This window comes from Pipistrellus kuhlii, unplaced genomic scaffold, assembly GCF_014108245.1.
Source record: "Pipistrellus kuhlii isolate mPipKuh1 unplaced genomic scaffold, mPipKuh1.p scaffold_m20_p_11, whole genome shotgun sequence".
Taxonomy (NCBI): domain Eukaryota; kingdom Metazoa; phylum Chordata; class Mammalia; order Chiroptera; family Vespertilionidae; genus Pipistrellus; species Pipistrellus kuhlii.
In genome coordinates this window covers 43308778-43331747 of record NW_023425416.1, presented here as the reverse complement: position 1 = coordinate 43331747, position 22970 = coordinate 43308778, and positions in this window count along the sequence as shown.

Here is a 22970-nt window from a genome sequence, read left to right as displayed (position 1 = left end):
TTAACCTTGACTGATCATATTTTAAGCAGGAAGGGCAATTTGATTTTAACTGAAGGGTAAACTGTGATCAGTTGGTAGCAAATGACTTGAGCAGTATATTCCAAGGTAGCATCTGTACTCTGCAGGAAGGAAGACCTTGATCAATTAGCCAACTCTGGCAAAGGCTCAGGAGGGGAGATGGCATTAATACCTTGTGATTGCCAGGCCAGCTGGAAGTATCACCCTTTCCAAGACTCATAGCATTTCATTAGAAAAATTTTTTAAAAATCCATTTGATATGAAGAAATCCCTTTATAATAAAATTTTAAAAAGGTAAAACTATTTTTCAAAGCTTCAGAAAATATATCAATCTGAAATGGGAGAATTTATAGGGAAATAGACCTAGCTTAAAAAAAGGAAAAAATAGTAAAGATAGAGTGAAATGATATCCTATATAATAAATTTCTAATATGCAAATTGTCCCTTTGACCGTGAGGTCAACCAGGGGGCAGGGCTGGCCAGATTCCAACTGTGCAAGAATTCGTGCACTAGGCATCTAGTAATTAATAAATAATGTGATCAAATACCTTTCTAGAGTTCATGCCTTTCAAATAAAAAAAATGCATTTGTTACATACATATGAAATATTATATATACAGATTATATGCTAGGCAACAGGAAATTATCTCTAATTAAAAATCCAGATAATTTATTTTGTAATCCCAGTCAAATAAAATTAGAAATCAATAATATATGAATGATTAATGCCCTCCAAAAATGTCAGGAAAATAAACATCACAATTTAAAATAATAAACAGGTTAAAAATGAAGTAACTGGATATGAGAACTATTTAAAATAAAGAAAAAAAAATTTTTTTCAAGCCAGAAAAAAGTAGCTAAAGCTGTGTTCAGAGGGAATTTCATAGCCCTACAAATAGTAGATATGAATAGAGATAGACAGTAATTATTCCCCAGGAAACAGAATCTGAACTAGAGTTTAGTCTGCAGAACATTTACTACAAGGGCACTTTGGAAGGAATGGGAAGAAAAGGGGAGAAGAAGGAACAGTCTACTTGCCATCAGTCCCAATATTAGCTTTAGTCCACATTCCCCCTCACAGACCCTAAGGATCCCTGGAGCTTTCATGGCCCTTCAGACCTGTACCTACTGACTTGGGATGCCTATGGCTTTACATCCCCACAGTCATTACTCATCAAATATAGACTCACTCAGGAAAGACCATGACCTTGTGTGAGATGATTCTTAACAATTAAATCAATCCCCAAAGGATTGACAGCAGAAGACTGTCTATTAACAGTCTTCCCAAAGGACAACCAGTCCTTCTCGAAGGGAACTCTGTATACCATGCCCATGTGAACACAACAAAAACCATGCATCTAAGTGACATTTCAAACTAAGATTCTGGTTCCAGACATCAAAGACTTCCCTTTACATCCTGCTGTCTCCTATAGAACATCCATCTGTGGTGTGTGTGTGAATTGTGCCAGGTGAGCCAGGGGAGAGGCAGCCTGGTGCGACTGGAATTAAAGGGAGAGGGGACTTTAAATCCTGACTCTCCCAATGGCTAGCTGGGTGACTCTGAGCACAACAATCATAAGACCTAACACGTACTGAGTGTTTATCATGTCCTAGGGACTGTTTTAACAGCTTTATGCGAATCAAACTATCTGATCCTTTGTCTTCTTGATTATAGGCAATAATACCTGCTGAGCAGCTTTGCAATATGGATTAGGAGAGCTAACATATTATCTAAACCTCCTTGCATGCAGTGGGCTTCACACAGGTGTCCGTTAATCCTCCTTCTTCTCCATTATATGTGCATAATCTAGACCCACCGGCCCCATATATGGATGGCTCTGCCAGCCTTCACTAACAATAACACTTATAATAATAGTTATTATAGCTCCCATTTATTAAGGGTTCACCATTTTCACACAGTCGGTGAGCTAGGACTTTTATGTGTATTAGCTCACCTAGTCTTGTTGGCAGAGATTTGATCCCCTTGAATCTGCAGTGCCCCCAAAAGAATTCCCGGAGTAGAACACTTCACAGACCACCACCATCATTTATCATCCCTTCCCTTTGAACACACACACACACACACACACACACACACACACGCACACGCCCTATCTTAATTCTTCCTCTCTTTTTTAACACCCGCCTTCTTTTTTCTCTTTGTCTCAAGCCTTCTTGAAGGGCCTTTCTTTTACTTTACATTCTGAATTATTCCCAAAATGACAGCCCCAGAGAGAAGAGAGGGGGTGAAAAAAAAAAAAATAACCCTTCCCTTCGCAAAGCTCAGCACGAGTGGGAATTCTGCCACCGAACAGTCTGTCCCGGTTCAATTTTAGCATCCTATAATTTCCTGCATAATTGTTTCCCTGTCCTCATTCTCATCCCCTTCGCTTTGCCCACACTCGGCTATTTTTTTAAAGAAAGCATCCAAACTGCACGTCTGGTTCAGCAGGGAATTTCACGGAGGAAAGACGCCAGGCCGCACGGAGCTGTCCCAGCACCTGAGAGAAACCACCACGTGTCGGGGAGATGGATGCCCTCCAGGCCCCAGCGGCCTCCGGTGACCTCTCCTCTCGGCCAGCGGCTCCAGGCCGGGCACTTGAAAATTCCTCCTGTGTGTGTGTGTGTGTGTGTGTGTGTGTCATTCGACTCCCAAATATCACCTCACCCTAAATATTAAAATGCAACTTCTCAGAACGTTTTTCCCCGAATGCCATCTGGGCCTCCCTGGAAGCTGCCAGGCTATGGCATCCTCAAGATAACGGCGCTCCTACTCCTCCTTTGTATGTGTTAATGTTTGTCATAATGGAGTTCGCTGTAATGCCCCAATTACATTTATGACATTTGTTCAACCGAGTGGCACTAATGACTTTCATTATTATTTATGCTCCCCCTTCATGATAAGACGCTCACCTCTCTCATTGCACACACTCCTGCCCAACCCCGCGCTGCTCGCCGTACATGCTCTTTGCTGGGAGGCTAATGTGCCTCAGCTTCCAATTTCAGAAAACACGATGATTAATTACTCCTGTTAAACCGCCCTACCCCAGGGTGATCAGGCTAGCAAAACGAGAAGAGCCAGATTGCTCCTCCAGAAGGATTTCCCAGGACACCTGTCAGAAAGGAAAAAAAAAGAAAGGAAAAGAAGAAGAAGAAGAAGAAGAGAAACCCTCCAACCCTCAAATAAATAAATGCATGGCTTCCGTGCTATCTTAGGTCTGAGATAAATCACAAGGCGATACAACTTTAAATTAAAATTAAGTAGCAGAGCTTTGGGACGAATGCCCTGCGTGGCAGGTGATGGTAAGAGCCGGGAAGTGACAAGGAGCTGAGCATCCATCCTATCAGGCAGTCAGGAGCTCCGCCCGCCCATCGATTAAAACCAGCTCCAGAAAGAGCCTCCCTGCTGTGACAGATTGCAAACATGCTACCATTTTTTCCCCCAGCTTCTTCACCAAGGAGGAAAGGGACTTCTTTTGTGCCCCTTCCATTGGGGTTGGGCTCAGGAGCTGGTTTAAGGAGAAGAATGTGTGCCAAACCTGGGTCTCAAGAGGATTTACGGCTTCTAGGCTGCTCTCCTGGTGCCTGTGCTATTTCCATAGGAACAAGCCCTGGCTCTCTGTGAGGAAAAGGCCCCAGGGTCCCAGGCTGCCCTGGCTGACTTAGCAGCTAAATGCAGATGCATGAGCCAGGCCGCTCTTAGATCAGTCAAACCTGTAACTCACCATCCAGCTAAGTCCAGCCCAAATTGCCCATCTGCAGGAACTCTGACCTCCCTCAGAAAAGGGCTGCTGGTGCCAATGTTTAGGTGGCTTATTGTACAACAGAGGTTAAACCGGTATACCTGTCAAAAGAGACATGTGGGCAGGCAGTCTAGAAAGCTAATCAGTAAGGAGAACTTTGCTATTTTTCTCTAAGGAAAACGAAAAAGCCTCCACAAATCAGAGAAGGAACTATTATTCTTTTTAAATATATATATATATATATATATATATATATATATATATATATATATATATATATTGATTTCAGAGAGTAAGGAAGAGGGAGAGAGAGAGAGAAACATCAATGATGAGAGAGAATCATTGATTGGCTGCCTCCTGCATGACCCTACTGGAGATAGAGCCTGTAACTAGGGTATATGCCCTTGACTGGAATCAAACCTGGGACCCTTCTTTCCATAGGGCCAAAACAGCTAGGGTGGAACTATTATTCTTATTGTTCCCACTTCTAAGTGCAAAATGAAGGTCCAGAGATGGCACAAGATCAGACCAATGAAATAATCTGTACAAGATCTCAGTGGAGAAGGTAGGGCTCCAAACTAGAGCTATTTGCATTTAAGGATGCTAAGACATTCAAGCACCACACTTGCTGGCACACAGCTTGGACCACCTTCTCTGCAGAAGCAGCATTTCCGGTGTCCCTTTTGGCTTTCCGCTGGCTGGTGAAAGAGGTAGCTGAGGGCAGGGAAGTTGGGGAGCACAACCTTTTGATTCTCTCCTCAGAAGGAAGGAAGTTGGCCCCTTCACAGCTCTTTCATGAACTGATGGACTTGAGGAAAGTTAAAAAGTTAGATGTGCCTCTACTTAAAGGCACATCCAGGCAGAACCATGAATGTTGCCCAGTGCTGCATTTCAGTGCATAAAGAGCATTTGCTAAGAAGTATGAGTTATAGTTGAAGAGTCTGCATGTCTGCATAAGGATCGAGCATTTCTGGGGGCAGCCTCTAGGATCCTGCCACTGGTATAACTTCCCCTTGCTCTTACTTTGTAAAAAAAAATTCATCTAAAGTCACAAGTTCAGTCTGTTCCCCTGACTCCTCTTTGCTGAGGACCTGGTGAGGGTGACCCCACTAGTTTCTGTGAACCCACTGCACACCCAAATTTGATTTACAATAAATACTATTAAAAATTGTCATGATGGTTAACAAAGTGTCCAATAACCTGTATTCTGGTTTGGATTAAAATTGTCCTTTATCCTATTTTGTTTTTATATATTCTTACCTATTTCAAATTTCATGCATATAAAATTCTGGAGGAAAGTTAATTTTGTATACCACTTACTAATTCATTTAGAATATTTACTTTTAAAAAATGTACTCACTCCTCTGGCCTTTGACTCAGAGCCTATCCCTGATACAATGTAAGTATGAGCCCCTTCAACTCTAAGCAATCTCTGCAAAAGGTAGAGATAAACTCTTTGATTGGAGAGATGCCTCTGGAGCTTCCTCAAAAAACTGAAAATGGAACTCCCATTTGACCCAGTAATCCCACTCCTAGGAATATATCCCAAGAAACTAGAAACACCAATCAGAAAGGATATATGCTCCCCTATGTTCATAGCAGCACAATTTACAATAGCTAGGATTTGGAAACAGCTCAGGTGCCCATCAGCAGATGATTGGATCAAAAAACTAAGATACATCTATACAATGGAATACTATGCTGCCATAAAAAAGAAGGAATTCACATCATTTGCAGCAACCTGGATGGAATTGGAGAACATCATGCTGAGTGAAATAAGCCAGTCAATGAAAGAGAAACACCACATGACCTCACTCATTTATGGATAATAAAGAACATTATAAACTGATGCATTAAAATATAGATATAGAGACAGTAAAGCAACAAGCAGACTGTCAAATTACAGCAGGGAGGGTAGGGAGATCTGGGGAAGATAAGAGATCAACCGAATGACTTGTATACATATATATATAAGGACAACCAATGGACACAAAACTCTGGGGAGGGAGGGCATATATGGGGGGAGGGGCAATGGTATATGTACACAGATAATAATTTAACAAAAAAAATTTAAAAAAAACCTCATTATTTTATACAGAAAGGCATCCTTACTTTACTGTGGATGAATTTGGATTTTCCAATTTATATATTATAACAGTAGAAAATACTTGTATATTGAGCTTTTCCAATAGATATTTAGCGGTCTTAATTTTGGAGGCCAAAAATTTGTACTGTTAGAGGGACAACTGAAGGAGGCTGTTACTATGGCTTCCATAGCCTTTCCCATTGGACTTAGTGGTCACATGATCAAGTGCAGGCCAATGAGTTTCCTACATAAATATGCACAAGACTCGTGAGAATATCCACTGCTCTCCCAAAGAGTAAGAATCAGACCATGATCACTGTCTTTGATCAGGTGACAGGGTTTCCTTGGAGCATCTACTGGGGTCACTCCAGCTGTGAGTCTGGGCTTGAAGTTTGAACAGACCACATCACATGAGGGCCCCTTAAGGCATACACTTTCCTTCGATTTGTTTATGATGTTAAATAAGATTGTGTCTGGAGAAAGGGCTCCAACATCAGATTCTGGACATGATGTCTCCGAGGGTCATTCTCCCTCTGCTGTGCTGTACAAATAGCCATTAAGAGGAGAATTACACCAGAGTAAGATCGCCTGAGAAGTAAGGTTGATAACACAGTCAGGCCCCCAGTTACAGAGCAATTAGTAGCAGCTCTGTCTGAAAGACTTAGAGCAAAACATGGTCTCTCATTGATTTTTGTAGCCATTAGAACCAACTCCCTCGGCTATGGAAACACGCCTGGCAATCTTGGTTAGCACTCAATAATTGGGGCCCTTGACGTGTCATGCCGCACCACTGTTGTTATACAAGGCAGAGCACCAGCCGTGGTGGCTACCTTATCACATCTCATAGCAGGTCTTCAGGATTCAAAGAAGGTACTCAGAGTAGTTGGCTCACTCCTACATATCCTTCAAGACCTTACTCAGATTTCACCTCATCAGTGATACCACTTCTGATCCTACACATCTACTCACAGGGAAGAATGAATCATTCCCAAGCCTGAGTCTTCTCAGCATCTAATGAGTACAGGAAGGAAAAAATGACAATAATTATATATATATATATATATATATATATATATATATATATATATATATATATATATAATTTCTCTTTTGAGCTAGGTGTTCTTCCTAATTGCCTATGTTTTACCCAAATAAGAACCTGGTGCATAATCATTTTCACTTTAATTAATCTGCCTTTCTCTGTCATCAGATGAGGGCTGCCTGGAATTTAGCAATTTTTCTGGTTTATTTATGGAAAAAAACCCATAAATTAGATAGATAGATAGATAGATAGATAGATAGATAGATAGATAGATAGATAAACAATGATTTCTTTGTACTTTCTATGTTCTAATTCTCCCAATTCTCAGACACACTCCTGGCTCCAAACCAAGGCTGCTAGTCCTGATTCAGTTACTTAGCTGAGCTGAGATCCAATGAGCACAGAAGGCACTGAAGTATAACTGACCAGTGCACTAACTCATCGCGTATTTACTTCCCCGAAAAGAGACACATTCGCTTTCCTAATTCCCTCCTGGTAGAAGAACAGATGAAATGTTTTTGGAGCTGAAATGTCTTGCTTCTTGACTCCACTGTATGCACTTCCCTCCTCGAAAACTCGAGTCCCCAATTCCAGTTTGATACTTGTCTTTTTCTCAGTGTTTGGTTCCCAAGAAGTTTAGGCTTTAACAGCGGTCAGTGATAGGATGACAGGGACTCTGCACCCTTGTTCCACAGAACACTTTGCAGAGTAGGCCTCAGTCATCCTCACTGGGAAATATGAGTTGTTTAACAAAGATTATAAACTATGACAGGAGAGAAGAAGATTGGGAAAGTACAGGAAAACCCTTTTACTGGAGTGCCGCCCATCTTTATTGAGGGGTTTTGTGCTTTCAATTCAAACATGATTTTAATTACTATTTTGCTAATGACTAACTGTGTCGCTCTGGATAAGTTCCTTGCAACATTGAAGACTCAATTTCCCTACCTATAAATTACCAGTAATAATAGCATTATCTCCTTGTATATTTATTACAGTTTAAATGAGTTAATAACTATCAAGTACTCAACATGGTACGAGAGATGATGAAGAAAATGTTCTAAGTATAGAGAATTTTAATTAGATATTACAAATTATCCTTTATCAATGCATTCAATTCTAAAAGTGGGTTTGTGATATGAAAGTGTTTTTTCATTTCTGGGATAGATTTTGAGATTCAAAATTAACTGGTGATCCACCTTGGATGCGACGCCTCATGTCAAAGATGATTTGAATATGCTTTTGCTTGTCCTTCCATCTAGAGGTGGAATTCTGGAGTCTAGGCTGGGCTAAGGAGTTTTTTTGGACAATGGACTGCAGCAAGCATGAGTGTCAAGTTTCAAGCTTAGGCTTCCAGCTTCCCATGCCTGTGTTTGCTCTCTGAGTGGCCTGCCCAGAACCATGAAAACCACCACAGGCTGCTGGAGGAGGAGCAGAGACCCTGGGCACTGGGGCCTCCATACCACCCCTGCCAATGGCCAGCACCTCCTGAACCACAGGGAACAACATGCTCAAGAGGGCGCCTGGCTGAGACCAGAAGGTCACACAGTGGAGCTCAGGCTAAATTGCCAACACAGAGTTGTGAGCTGCAATAAAGTTTTTTTTGTTTTGTTGTTTTTTTGTTTTTAATATATTTTTATTGACTTCAGAGAGGAAGGGAGAGGGAGAGAGAGATAGAAACATCAGTGATGAGAGAGAATCATTGATCGGCTGCCCTCCTGCATGCCCCCTACTGGGGTTTGAGCCTGCAACCTGGGCATGTGCCCCTGACTGGAATTGAACCCAGGACCCTTCAGTCCATAAACTGACGCTCCATCCACTGATCCAAACCAGCTAGGGCTATGGTGCTTGTTTTAGTCACTATGTTTGAAGGTGGTTTCTTATGCAGCATTAGCTAGCTAATACAAAGGGCATGGACTTTGAGATCTGCCAGCTAGATACTTCACAGGGGTGTCTGCGCCTGGGTGAAGCATGTTGTTTGACACTGCCATGTGCATGTTAAACTGGGTTTTCCCCAACTGTGAGGTAGTCATATTAACACTGTGATTGGAAAAAGACTACTAAGTACAGGAATGAGGTAGATTTGGCTTGATTAGTTAGCTCAAATTGTATTTCTGTTTAAAAAATGACCCCAAGCTTATTGTAAAAAGAAAGGAGATCTTCACTACCATCACACAAACACATCACACACATACAATACAGCTTCAAGTATAACTTTTCCATGGAGTCCTAGAGACCTCCTAGTTAGATCGGTAGAGTTGCAAGGTAAGGCGTTTCAATTATAATCTGTAATAGCTAAAAGAAAATAAGACTTAAGCCTTGCTGCCATTCTGTGAAATACAGATTCTAACCTATCACAAACTTCCTCATTTTTCTCAGCTTGTTAAAGGCCATCAAATTTAATCAGATCGTGTCCACAAAACATAGTTTATTTCCCAGAGCAAAAGCTCTCTTTTTAGAAGGTGTTTTGTATGAGATGTTACATTTAAACTTCCCCGTCTGTACTGTCTGTCCCTCCCTCCCTCCCGTCTTTCTCCCTTCCTTTCTCTTTTCTTTTTCTTTTCCTCTTCATTGTGAATGGTCCACTGTGTAAAATGAACAGCTCTGCGGAGTGCCTAGGTTCCTCTGTTTTGAATAAGGCGGCACTTTTGGTGAAGCCTAATTTTCTTAATTAGTGCTTCATCCCAAAGGTAGACCATGAAAGTCATGGGCAATATCTTCAGTCAGCAATTCTACAAAGAACACTGAGTGGGAGGAAGGTCAAGACAACAACAAAACAAAACAAAAGCTCAAAAGACCAAAAGAACTAGAGGAAGAGATTAAAAAAAAAAAAAAATCCACTTCCTGGCACAACCTAAGAAACAATGAAAATCCCAAAGGTTATCAAATTGATATTAAAGATAATCTTAAAGGTACAAATGAGGAGAATATGGGAACAACAGAAAGCTTAATGACTTTAAAACAGATTTTACATTTAGTATCAAAGAAACCTATATGTGAGTTTTCTCCAGCTTTTTCTGCTTTGAAAATCACTGTAAAAGTGATACAAACATTAAGTACTAATTTGCTCTGTACTGATGGAGTCAGATGAGAATCAAAAGCTTGCCTCCCTTCTCTCTTGACTCCATTCTCCCTTCTCTCTCCTGAAAGGCAAGCATAACTATTGGGGTGATCAACACCATGAGCCAATGCGGGATTTCTTTTCATTGACTTTTTGAGTTGGTTATTGGATCTGAGTTGAACTGTCATGTTCCCTCTTTCCTCTCCTTTATTTTTATTGTGGTTTGTTTTATTTTGCTGGAGTTTCTCAAGAAAGTTAATGAAAATTATATTTAGGTAACCATATCTAAGGAAGCCTTTATTTTATTCTCACACTTTTACTTTGTTTGGGCTTGCAATTGGGGCTTTTCCATGAGGAAGACATCACCATGCTGTAGAGTCTATCAAGGAAGACAATGGGAAGAGAGAGAGAGAGAGAGAGAGAGAGAGAATGAATATGAATATAGAGGAGCACTAAAGTACCAGGCATGTGGGTAAAGTCTTCTAGCTCAGCCCAGAAAAAATAAATTAACATTTTAAGTCAATATAATTTGGGGGTATTTGTTCCAGAGCCAGATAGTTGTATACTGGGAGCTCTAATTTCTCCCTCAGGAAAATGATCTTATTTATTTATTTATTTATTTATTTACTTACTTACTTTTACTAGAGGCCTGGTGCACAAAATTCATGTACGGGGGATGTGTCCCTTAGCCCAGCATGCACCCTCTCCAATCTGGTATCCCTTGAAGGATGTCTGACTGTACATTTAGGCCAATCCCTAAATGGGCAGTCGGACAACCCTCTCACAATCCAGGACTGCTGGCTCCCAACTGCTCATCTGCCTGCCTGCCTGATTGCCCCTAACTGCTTCTGTCTAACAACCTGATTGATGCCTAACTGGCCTCCTCTGCCAGCCAGGTTGCCCCTAACTGCCTCCCCTGCCAGCTGGTCTCCCCCCCCACCGCCCCGCCTCACAACTGTCCTCCCCTGCAGACCTGGTCCCTCCCAAACTGTCCTCTCCTGCAGGTCCAGTTCACCCCTAACTGCCCTATCCTGCTGGCCATCTTGTGTCCACATGGGGGCGGACATCTTTGACCACAATGGGATGGCCATCTTGTGTGTTGGAGTGATGGTCAATTTGCATTTTACCTCTTTAGTATACAGGATTTCTTTCTTTCTTTCTTTATTATTTTGGAGAATTTTATTCTGGAGGTTGAATTTTATGTCTGGAGGCTCTTAATACTGAAGATGAGGGGAAATAAGAGGTATGGCAATTGACACCTCTGTTCCATTAGTCATTTTTAAATTAACCATTTTGGCTTTTGTCCCTCTCATTTCATTGTCTGAACCTCACATTCAAGTATGAGTATCTCTGTTCAGAGAAGAGAATTACTCATTTTCTTCAGTCACTTCTCAAGGATACTCTTGGCTGTTTCTCTCTGCTCAAGTTGATTCACCAGTTTATTTCCATCCACTTGTTATCTTCCAGAAATTTGTTTAAATTCTTAGTGCTGGCAAGGATATACCCTTTATTTCTTTTATCATTCTTCCATCTTAAGAAGAAGACATATTCTTTGGCTATAAGAGTTCAATCATTGCTATTTATCACATCTTTAGCCTTAAAATCCCATAGACACATCAAGAAGCATGTCTAGTCGGGCACATTTTAATGTCCTAACTAGGCAGTTACCGCCAGAATAACAAATATATAGCTGTGGTAGCTATACAAACCCTAAATTATGATACGTTCCCTCATCCATTGAATGACTGCTTTAGCATGATGAAAAATGTAAAATTCCTACCATGGGTATCTTTTCCCATCACCTACCATGGTTTTTTTTAGATACCCTTTGAGATGATCCATGACTCAATGCTTCTCACTGTTATTTTTTATACTATATTTTGAGTTTTGCTTTTCACTTCCAGAAGATTATCCTCAGGGCCTTCCTCTGGTCACCTGGAATAATTGATTTAAGAGTCTCTGGATGATAAGATGTATTTAGTTTTAGATCACAGAAGTGGTTAAGGGGAGGGACCAGCGCTAATGCTAATAACATCCACTCAATCATTGCAGAGTGTAACATGTTAAGTTCCATCACCAATCTTATCTCCACTCATCCTCTCATATATCTTACATTATACCAACTGGACTAATCTTCACTTTTAAAAGATACCTAATGCTTTCAGGCTCCCATGTCATTTCTCTAGAGCTTTTTCCCACCCGAAAGGCACATTCAATTCTATCTTTGCCTGTAAAAATCCACCTTGGTCAATTTAAATGCTGCACATTCAGGAAGCCTAAGCCATTCTCCCAGCTGAATTTCATTTCTCTTTGAATAATCAATTATAACACAGCACCTGTCACATTATATAGTGTTGTTGTTGTTGTTGTTGTTGTTGTTTAACTGCAAACACTTTGGCTTACCTTCTATTTATTAAGATGTGTGTGAGAATTCCAATAGCTAAGGTTTTTCTGGTCTGCTTTTATTGCCTCAGTTCTCGCTCATCATAACTTTTTTTCTTTGTTTTCTTCACAGTGGGATGCTCCTTATATTCATAAAATTCTTTTGATGAATAATACTAGTTTATGGGTGAAGGTGTGCTCATCTGGAGAGGATATAAACTTGCTTTTCCCAAGTATTGGGAGGTACTATTTGTCTTGAACCACCTTAAATTAAATTCAAGTCATGATGTGCCTTGGACTACCCAATCCGCGGCTGCAAAAATGCCCAGGATAATCTGATTCAATCTTATCCCCAGGCTGTAGTGCTTTAGGACATGAGATAATTGTGTGGGCTTATGTTTCCTACATTGTGTGAGTCCTGATCATTAATTTCATTCCTGTTATTCAGGGGAGGGTGTAAAAAAGAAAGTTCAAATTTCCAGGATTTGTACATGCCTTCCAGGAAAAACTAAATTGTTTATCTCTGAGTTCTCATTTTTCCTTTACAAAGCCCTTGAACTTCATTCAGGTTTGGTGGAAACAATGTCTTATTATTTTGTTAGTTTTTGAATGCTGTCATTTTATAGAAATATTTTTATTTAGCATATTTTTTGTTTCTATTCAGTTTGTCTGGAAAAAAACAACTATGAGACATAGATGCACTCAAAATACAATATGTACATGGCTTCAATTCTCTTATTATATTCTATTCCTCATTTTAGATTTATATGTCTGCCAATGAGCCTCCTACACTGCAGGTTCCTTCAAACCAAGGACAATTTTATAATTTTTTGTATTTTCCCCAACTCTTTTGTTTTATAGACACAAAAAATAGATTAGACTTTAAATATTTTGCATGCCAGTTTTTGTTGCTTTTCTGTAATTTGTCCATTTCATATAATTTTTCATACAATGCTGACAGTTATTCTGAATACCCTATTATTATCTTTTTTTATGAATGTAGGATCTATAGCAATGTTTCCCTTTTTTCCTTAGATTTGTTATTGAGCCTTCTCTTTTATTGCCCCTTGATTATTCTTGCCAAAGCTTGTCAATTTTAAGTCTTTTAAAATAATTGACCTTTTAGCTTTTTTGATGTCCTCTATTATTCTAATATTTCATTATCTTCTAAGCTTATTTTCACTGTTTTCTTTCTCAACTTTCCTGAAACTAAATTTATTCTTTCTCTAAATTTTTAATATAAATGCTGAGTTTAGCCAAGACCGGTTTGGCTCAGTGGACAGAGCATCAGCCTGCGGACTGAAAGGTCCAGGTTTCAATTTCATCAAGGGCATGTATTTTGGATGCTGGCTCATTCCCAGTAGGGTGTGCAAGAGGCAGCTGTTCGATGTTTCTCTCTCATGGATGTTTCTAACTCTCTATCACTCTCTCTTCCTCTTGGTAAAAAATCAATACAATATACTTTAAAAAAAAAATAAATAAAAATAATATATGCTGAGTTTATTGATTTATGTTTGAGCATTCCTTCTTTCCTAATATATGCATCTTAGGCTATCAATTTCATTCTACATATGTCTTTAAAGGCATCTAATTTCCATTGTAATATCTTCTTTTTCCTATGGGTTATTTAGGAGTGTATTTAAAATTTTCCAAGAAATAACCCAAATTTTTATTCACAATAGAATGGATAGATTATGTAATATTCATATGATAAAATGCTAGTGGCAATTAAAATAAATGAACTTCTGTTGCTGATCAGAAAACAAAAAAGTAACAAACATTCTCATTTATGCATATGTATTGGTACATAGATATACATGCTTGAAAAAGAAAAACCTAAAATATGGTAGTGTTCATGTCAGGATAGTGATTATCAGTGTGGAAGGTGCTGTCTATGCTTGGCAAGGTAGAAGAGGTGGCTCTCAGAATGCTGATGATATGCTAGTGATATCTGTTTTTTAAACTTAGTGGCAGTTTATATGTGGATATGCTCATTTGCATCTTCTCCTGATTCTCTACAATTATAGTTGGTGCAAATTAATGTCTGTAAGTTATGCAAACACCATTTGTGCAACTTAATGTTTGTAAACAAAATGATTGAAAGAGTGCTGAATTTATTTAATAAGTGTTTTTGATTGGTTATTATCAGCAACTACACTGGACATCAGTGAGTATAAATGATAAATAAGATATGATTTCTACCCTTATGACATCATTATTTAAAATACAGAAAATAAGAATCTGTATTTTACAAAATACAGAAAATAAATATGGGACTCTATAGACAGATTGAAGAAGCAAAGGACACTTCTGTCTGTACAGATAATTTAATGTTTGTGGAAATAACAGTAGAGTTGTATGTCTAGGACCGGGTGGGTTGAAAAGTGGATATAATTATAATAAGAGCCATTTACTGAGCAATTACAACATACCAGTCATGAACTTATTTAATGTTGACGACACTCTTGAACAGGTACTACTAGCTTCATTTTCCAGTTAAAGAAGCCAAAGTTTCTTTAAATGGAGTCATTTGAATGCAAGTAACCTATAAAAGGTGAGTCAAGAATCAACCCCGGGTTTATTTGGCTGTAAAGCTTAGGTTCACAGGCAGTTCTCTTTATGGCCTCTTGAGGAGTACATGTCAACAAGGCAGAAGAGTGAGCGCAGAGTTGCCTAGGACAGTAATTGCAAGGCATCCTTTATGAGAACAAAATGCTTCCACTTATTATTTTGTATTTACAAGGAAAAGCAATCCCTGGAGCTCCTCTCCCCTGCCCAGGCAGGGCGTCTGGATTAAAGACCAACTCCTCAGAGGCTGGTGGTAACTGAAAAGGGGAAATGGGGAGGTTCACCTCTATGGTTTTGAATTTTACTGCCCTAATACTTACTAGGTTTAGAGGGCTGACATCCCACCGATTAAAGCAGAGTCTCAATTTTTTTGTTTGTTTTTTTGTTTTTTGTTTTTGTTTGTTTGTTTCTTGTAGGATGCATCTAGAAATGGAAACTGTGAGCAGAAGACAGAACAGGCTGAGCTCTGTGGGCATCCCAACTCATTTCTCTTTTCATAGTTGACCTGTATGTTAATTGGAAATGCTCCACTAATTCCTCAGGAGAAAAAAATAAGAAGACTGGTGTTCTGGGTCTGGTTTTCACAAAGCCCTTGAACTTCATTCCCTCATGGGGAGGCTTAAAATGGAGAGAAACAACACAAGGCAAATGGAAATAAACCTTTACAAAGTGTCTCTTCTCCACGGGCACTCTTACTCCTGGTGTTTTCACTCAACTTGCATCACGCACTTACATCATCACCCGGCCCAGCGGTCACTGGAGCCTCCCGTTTCTGAATAAAGGGGTAGCCCTGAAAGCAGCTGAATGCTGGAGTCAGAATACATGCGGTAGAATCCTCGTTATCTGTGACCTTAGGAGAGTTGTATGTGCTACTTAATCTGCTTTTCCATCTGTAAAATGGAATAGAATAGCTCCTTTGACTGACTGTGGTTTAAAGTTCTCAGGGCAGGGCCTGGCAGGAAGTGAGCTCCCCATCAGTGTCACTGCATGCTGTTTTGGGTGCTGCTGTCAAAGGGAGTTGGAGGCTGTGTCTATCAAAGCTTTTCTCCCTCTTCACCATGCCACGTTTCCCAGAGCCTTTCCACTATGCTTTCTCTCCTCTATCTTTTTTTGGGGTCAAATATCCAAACAAAGTTAACTTTCTCTGACAAGTGAGGACTGGCCCTTGAGTGTCTCCAGTGTGTTGAATTTAGTATTATAATAAACTCACCCTTGCTAACTGGGGAAAGAAAGAGGTCACATCATGGACCAGCCACTCCTATTATCCTCAACAGATTGACACCACTTCGGTTTAATATTTTTATCCAAAGCCAAACGACTGATGTTTCAAAGTCCAGCCACGGCAACAGTCATTGTTTAGTTAAAATATAATTACATTAGAGGCCCCATGCCTGAAATTCGTGCAAGGATAGGCTTTTCTTCCCTCCCGCTGCCGGGACCTGAGACCTGGGCTTCCCTCTGGCTGCTGGCAGCCGGCACCACCCCTGCCCATAACTGCCTTGGCCTAGTGTTGCCTGTGTCTGCCACCAGCCTCCTTCCCCCTAGATTGGTCGCCCCAATGGCCTGAGCCTTCCTCTGTGGGGGATCATGGATGATGGTGCGGCTGCCCCTTCCCCCCCCCCCCCGCCCCCCAGTCAATCGCATTGCACCTGCCTTTGCTGGCCTGGTGCCACTGCATGTCATAGCATCGTCATCCAGATGTTCATTCTGCTGTTTAGCCGTTTGGTTGATTTGCATATTACGCTTTTATTATTATAGATGATTCTTAGTTTATGAGAATATCGCCTAGCTCTCATTTTGGCTATTTAGACAGCACACTAGTGTAAACCAATTCTGATTCTAATTTTTCTATTCCAAGAGATACACAACCAATGACAACTCCTATATTAAAATGCAGTGTAGGATTCTGAGGTCTTAAAGACTATGATGTTTTAAGCTGGGGATTGCTTTTGGTAAAAAAAAAGAAAATGGAATGTAGGTCTTGAAGTCTTTCAGCTTTTAAAAATAACTTATATTTCATACCTTTTTAAAGTGATATAAAAATAAGTTTTATAAGTAGGTCACTAGATATATAGTATTTAATGTTGCTTTTGTGGTGATGATTTTCAAGGGAAGTTCTGACATTATATTGTGTATAAAATCAAATGCTATGTGCAAAAAACCTTTCATTTACTCCCAAGTGGGTCAGGCACAGTGAATTAACTTGCTATTGCATCTCTGCTCAGTTACAGTAGAATATATGCTAAATAAAAAAATTAAAAAATGGAATCTTACCTAGGCATGACAAAATAATTCATAGTTTTTCCAGATCAGTATTCATAATAGCTAAGACATGAAAACCACCTAAGCATCCATCAATGGATATATGCTTAAAGAAAATGTGTTCTATTGGATGCTTAGGTGGTTCATAGTAATGGAATATTACTCAGCTTTTAAAAGTTGGAAATCCTGTCATTCGCAACGACATGGATGAAATTGGAAAGCAAAATGCTAAGTAAAATAAGCAAGATAGAAAAAGGCAAATACTGCATGGTATCACTATATATAGATAACAATACCTTTTATTTTTAAAAAATATATTTTCTTGATTTTTTTACAGAGAGGAAGGGAAAAGGACAGAGTGTTAGAAACATCAATGAGAGACATCGATCAGCTGCTTCCTGCACACCCCACACTGGGTATGTGCCTGCAACCAAGGTACATGCTCTTGACCAGAATCGAACCTGAGACCTTTCAGTCCATAGGCCAACACTCTATTCATTGAGCCAAACTGGTTTCGGCGATAACAATACTTTTCAAAAGTCTAACAGAGTACAATGGTGGTTGCCAGGGGCTGGGGGATGGGGCTCATGAGGAGAGGTTGGTAAAAGGGTACAAATTTTCAGTTATAAGATGAATCAAGTCTGAGCATATACTGTATAAAATGGTGGTTATAGTTGGTAATAATGTATTATACTTTTGAATTTTGCTAAGAGAGTAGAACTTGTGTTCTCACCCGAACCAACAAAGCAACAAAAAGGGAATTATCTGAAGTATGGGTGTGTTAAGTAACTTGATTGTGGGAATCCTTTTGTGATTTGTACTTGTATGAAATCATCATGCTGTGTACTTAAAATATGTTGCAATTTTATCTGTCAATTATGCATCAACTGAACTAAAATATCTATTTAAATTATATACATTGTATAGATTATACATTCTTTTATATTTTATCTTTTGATTTATAACTCACATCTTATTTTTATATATTCTCCCATATTTGATATTTTAAGAATACATATATTATTTTATATATAAAGAATGTATACATTCTTTTATGTTTGATGGAATTCATGGTTGAAGCCATCTAGTCCTGGGCTTTTCCCTATGAGAACCTGTTGGATCACTAATTCAATGTCTTCATTTGTTATAGCTTTATTCTGATCACTGTTTCTTCCTGAGTCCCTTTGTAGTTTGTGTCTTTCTAGCAGTTTATACATATATTTTATCCATAGTGTCAAATTTGTAGGCATACAACTCTTCATAGATTTTCCTTATTATTTGCTTTATTTCTATATAGTCAGTATTAATGTTCCCTTTTTAATTTTTTATTTCAGTAATTTGAGTCTTTTCTCTTTCTCTTGGCCAGTCTGGTTAAAGTTTTGTCAATTTTGTTTACTTTTTCAAATAACCAAGTTTTAGTTGTTCTTTTCTTTATTTTTTTACTTCATTATTTTCCACTCTAACTTTATAATTTCTTTTCTTCTGCTTTTATTAGGTGTACCTTGGTTTCTTTTTCCCAGTGTATTAAAATGAAAAACTATTGATTTGTGTGTTTTTTTATTTTTAATGTAGGTTTTTAGAGCTATAAATTTTGTTACAGTATGTCTATGTAGTCATTTTTTCCAAAGTATATTCTCATTCACCTTGTGGTTCCTCTTTGAGTCATTGGTTATTTAGAGTCTATTATCTTATTTTCAATTTCTGATTTGTTTTTTGTTATTGATTTCTCCTTATTCTTTGTTGTGTTTAAACAGGATACTTTGCATGTGTTTAATTGTTTTATAATTTATTGAGTTTGTTTTGTAGCATCTGACATTCTAAAGAATGTTTAATGTGCAATTGGGAATATGTATTGTGCTGTTGATGGGTGTAGTGTTTTAAAGCTGTTTTATTGATTTATTTGTTTATTATTTTTATTAAATATACTGGATAATGTTGTTTAATAGGATCACAGGGGTTTCAGGTATGGATTTCTATGTTATAAGACCTGTACATTGCACTGTGTGCCTACTACTGAAAGTCAAATCCTCTTTTGTCACCACTAAAGATGTTTTAGATGGGTACAGTGTTCTAAAGTTTGTTTCTAATATGTGCAGGTTTTCTATTTGCCTGTTGATCTTATGTCAAGTTGTTCTATCCAGAATTTAATGTGGGGTATTAAAGTATCCAGCTATGACTGTTGAGTTTACTGACTTTAATTTTGTGAGGTTTTATGTATTTTAGGGGTTTTGTTATTAGGTGCATATATTTTATAATTGTTTTACCTTCCTGACGGATTGACTCTTTAGCACTATATATTTTTCTTTTTATCTGTAGTAACATTTTTATTTTATTTTAAAGGCTATTTTGTCTGATATTAGTATTGTTGTTCCAGCTTTCTGATGGCTTCTATTGGCACTGTGTATCTTTCCATATTTGTTTGTGTCAACTTATATGTATTTTTTAATCTAAAGTGCATGCCCTGTACACATCAAATTGCTGGATGTTCCTTTAAACCCATTCTGATCATTTTTGCCATTTGGTTGGATTCTTTACTCTGGTCACATATAATTGGATTTATGTTTGCCATTTTGCTTTTCAAAAACTTCATCTCCTATTTATTTACTTTCTCATTCCTCCTTTGCTGCTTTCTTTTGCATGAAGTGAATTCTACTATAAAATTTTAATTTTCTCTATTACTTGAAATTATTTTTTAGTTATTTTCTAAAACTTATTGTAAAAAAAAAATTAGCTTTTGTTCTGTGATGTTTTTAACTGCATGTCTGTGCTCTCTTTATTCTTGCATTGTACTAATGTTGAACATAGAAATCCACACTTGAAACCTAAATGATCCTATAAAGATTTTTTGCAAGGCAATAGTGTTCCTATGTCTATGTCCATGTATCCAAGTGTTTATAGGCAAACATGCTAACATGGAGGAACCAAGTTGGTGCTGTAATAAGGAGGCATGTGTTCAGAAGTCTTTTAATTAGTCCCCTCTTCATGGACATTTCACAGAGACCCAGTTAAGTCTGCTATCATCGCTACCCATGTACAATTAATCCTCCTATAGCCAGTGGGAGTCACCAGTTATAGGAAGGAGCCTGGGAGCAGCGCGCTGCCTGAGATCATTGCTTTCCCTTGCTCTCCCTGCAAAGCTTGGGCAAATTAATGAAAGGCTTTATCTGTATCATAAAACCACAGTCTCCACAGCTCTGAGGATGCAAACAGTGACATAACAAAAGCATGCTGCAAAGATTAGTGGCAGAGAAAATTAATGAATAATGTAGCAAGATCTTAAACTAGATTATCACACCGAGGTAGCTTGTCAGAGCACTGGGTAGCTTATTTGACAATCCATCTTTCTCAGCAGTGACTGAGTATGTGTTGGCCAGCCTCGTTAGACCACCTCGATGCAGCGCCTGTCCAGCATTCTTATACATTAAGTGTATGCCAGAAGACAAAGTGCTGATGGATAATGTTTGAAGCCACAAGTCACATAGCATGCTATACCTATTTCCACATAAGCCAAGGGGCATTAGCGTGGGGTCATCAACAAAGATGAAAATAAAATAAAACAACTTTCCATTACAAGCACTTACTTCACAGAAATGGCCACTAAATATTCAAACACAAAAATCTGTTTTGAAGTAATTAAGACAACATCTGTCTAGATCCGAGCTAAATTGGTTAAAACAAATAAACAGAACGATGCAGTTAGACCAAGCCATTATATTAGCTGGGTTTAAAACTTAGGGTATCATTGTCATGGCATGCAAATGTAATGCCATGAAATATTTATATACCCAGTAATATTTTGTCAGAAATAAAAACTGTCTACCTATGCCAAGGCCCTCTGTAAGGACTGCTAAGTACTATGCAGGAAGAGGAGTGGAGGGTAATACAATTTACAAATGATTTCATGATCTGGATAGAATTCTGTTCAAGACCAAGAGGAACAGATTATATTTGCTTATCTAAACCAAAATATCTAAGTCTGATTTTCCTTTTTTTTTTTTGTATTCTCTTAAAGAATTTTTTTAAAAATTGATTTTAGAGAGGAAGGGAGAGGGAGAGATAGAAACATCAATGATGAGAATTATTGATTGGCTGCTTCCTGCATGCCCCACACTGGGGATGGAGCCCGCAACCTGGGCATGTCTGATCCTGCCTGAAAATGTTTTACAGCTTTCAAGACATAAAATGGTCTAATGTATGTAATATTCAGAGATGTCACTCAGACTAGCAGAGTTTATTAAACATTCAGAAAATTTAAATTAACTGGAAAAGTTTTCAAAAAGTGGTATCTGGGAATATAGGTTATTCTTAATTTAATCAAAGACATAGCATCAACCATGCTATGGAGAGGGATGTTTCAAATTCATGGCAATCTATTTATACTTTCTGAGTCAACAAAGGAATCTACCTAAGGCTTCAAGATTCTAGAGAGCCACTCCCATCAAAATATTAACTGCACATGTCAGGAATGTACAGCTGGATGTTAAAAATAAAAATATCTTTGTTATTGCATGAACATAAAGATATTTAGTCATCTGAAGTAATTTGTAGGAGAATCACAAAGAAGGTATTTGTAAGAAGAGGTGGCTTTCTGTAAATCTAACCAAAAGAGATTTAAATGCCTTTTCCCCATAGTCACATCAAAAGTTAATACACATTGTTAACAACTTTGAACATATGTGGAGTATAGAGAAGAAACTACTACTACCAACAATGTGTGTCTTTTTTTTTTCATTGAATATTGTAAGTTTGACTATAATAGACAATAGGGGCTAAGCCATTTGTGTTTTATGAATTATTCATATTTGCACTTTTTTTCATGAACATATATTCCTTTTTTCACTAAAATCTTTAAGGCTGTGGTTGAATATGAATACAGTGATTCTTCTATTCTTATTTTTTAAATGTTATTTATTTTATTCTATTTTAATGTAATTATATGTACTTAAGGTATACAACATGATCTTTCATACACATATACCCAGTGAAATTATTACTACAGTCAAGCTAATTAATATTTCAACTCCTCTCATAGTTAACATTTTTATGTGTAGTAAACATTCTTGAAATATACTCTTTTAGCAAATTTCCAGTATTCTATTCAGAATTAAGTATAATCATCATGCTGTACATTAGATCTCTAGATTATTCATCCTACATAACTTCAAATTCTTATTTAAAGTACTCTAAACCCTATTACTAGGACCTCCAATATGTAGCATAATTAATATTACCTAAGATTTTTGATAGAATGTATTTCTCAGTAAGAGATATGTGTCTAATATATATTATATATACACAGGCCCTATAAGCTGAGAAGTTTGATATGAATGTGATGACTTAATTTTTGTTGTTGATAATTTTCACCTGAGGATATTTTTCTATTGATTTTTAGAGAGAAGAGAAGGGAGGGGGAAAGACAGAGAGAGAGAAGTATCAATGTGAGAGAGACATCAATGGGTTGCTCCCACACATGCTTTGACCAGGGCCAGGGATGGAGCCTGCAACCAAGGTACATGCCCTCGACTGGAATCAAACCCAGGACCTTCAGTCTGTAGGCCAGCACTCTATCTACTTTAGCCAAGCTGGGTAGAGCATTAATGACTTAATTTAAAGACTATCCATTGAGTTCTCTAAAGGCAAATGATTTTTCTCAACTCTCCTATTAAGTAAAAATACAAACAACCCTAGATTCCTGGCAAAACAGGAATCTGATTGCAAATTAAAAGTAAGAACAGAGAATTTCAAACATCTAATTGCCTTTCTTCCAACCAGGGCTCATTCTTGGCATCTAATCTGGCATTTTCTAATTCT